The following is a 509-nucleotide window of genomic DNA, read 5'->3' as shown; positions in this document are numbered from 1 at the left end:
AAGTCTATTTGTCATTACCTTTATCTGACTTTGACTCCAGGCGAAAATGTCTTAGACAGACAGTTTTTGTCTGAGACTCGACCAAAGTTTTAGGACAGGTGTGCAAGTGTCCCAAGCGCCCAAGGACTGTCTTCGAAACTGCAATGTAATCTTACACAAATTTTAAGATAATTCTGCATCGAATATGCTAGAAAAGCCCCTTTTGATTTACTGTTAAACGGTAATTTAGTCGTTTCTTATATTTTACTAATATTTTCTATTCACATCGTAAGGACTGTCTTTAATTGTGTCCTTACTCGTGATAACTGACTTTAATTTGTCCTGCATTTTTTCCAATCGCTGAAGATTATCCCGCTTTGGAAATAATAAGAAAAACTTCGAGGCCACTTTTGATAAATCATCAAACGTTAATTGAGCCGTCTCCTACATTGTTATTACTGTATTTTATTTAAAATACACAAATAAAGGCGCCCGCCTTTATAACTGATGCAGTGACATTAAATGTTGGG

At 35.6% G+C, this 509-nt stretch overlaps 1 protein-coding gene across 1 annotated transcript in view; it reads right to left on the bottom strand.

Annotated features, from left to right (window-relative positions):
• The window catches only part of LOC119591300 (laminin subunit gamma-1-like), an 83,409-nt gene that overhangs the window by 35,457 nt on the left and 47,443 nt on the right, over positions 1-509 (bottom strand). The window lies entirely within an intron of this gene.

This window comes from Penaeus monodon, chromosome 28, assembly GCF_015228065.2.
Source record: "Penaeus monodon isolate SGIC_2016 chromosome 28, NSTDA_Pmon_1, whole genome shotgun sequence".
In the NCBI taxonomy this organism is placed as follows: domain Eukaryota; kingdom Metazoa; phylum Arthropoda; class Malacostraca; order Decapoda; family Penaeidae; genus Penaeus; species Penaeus monodon.
The sequence above is the reverse complement of the archived record's forward strand: the minus strand, read 5'-3'. Positions and strand labels throughout refer to the sequence as shown.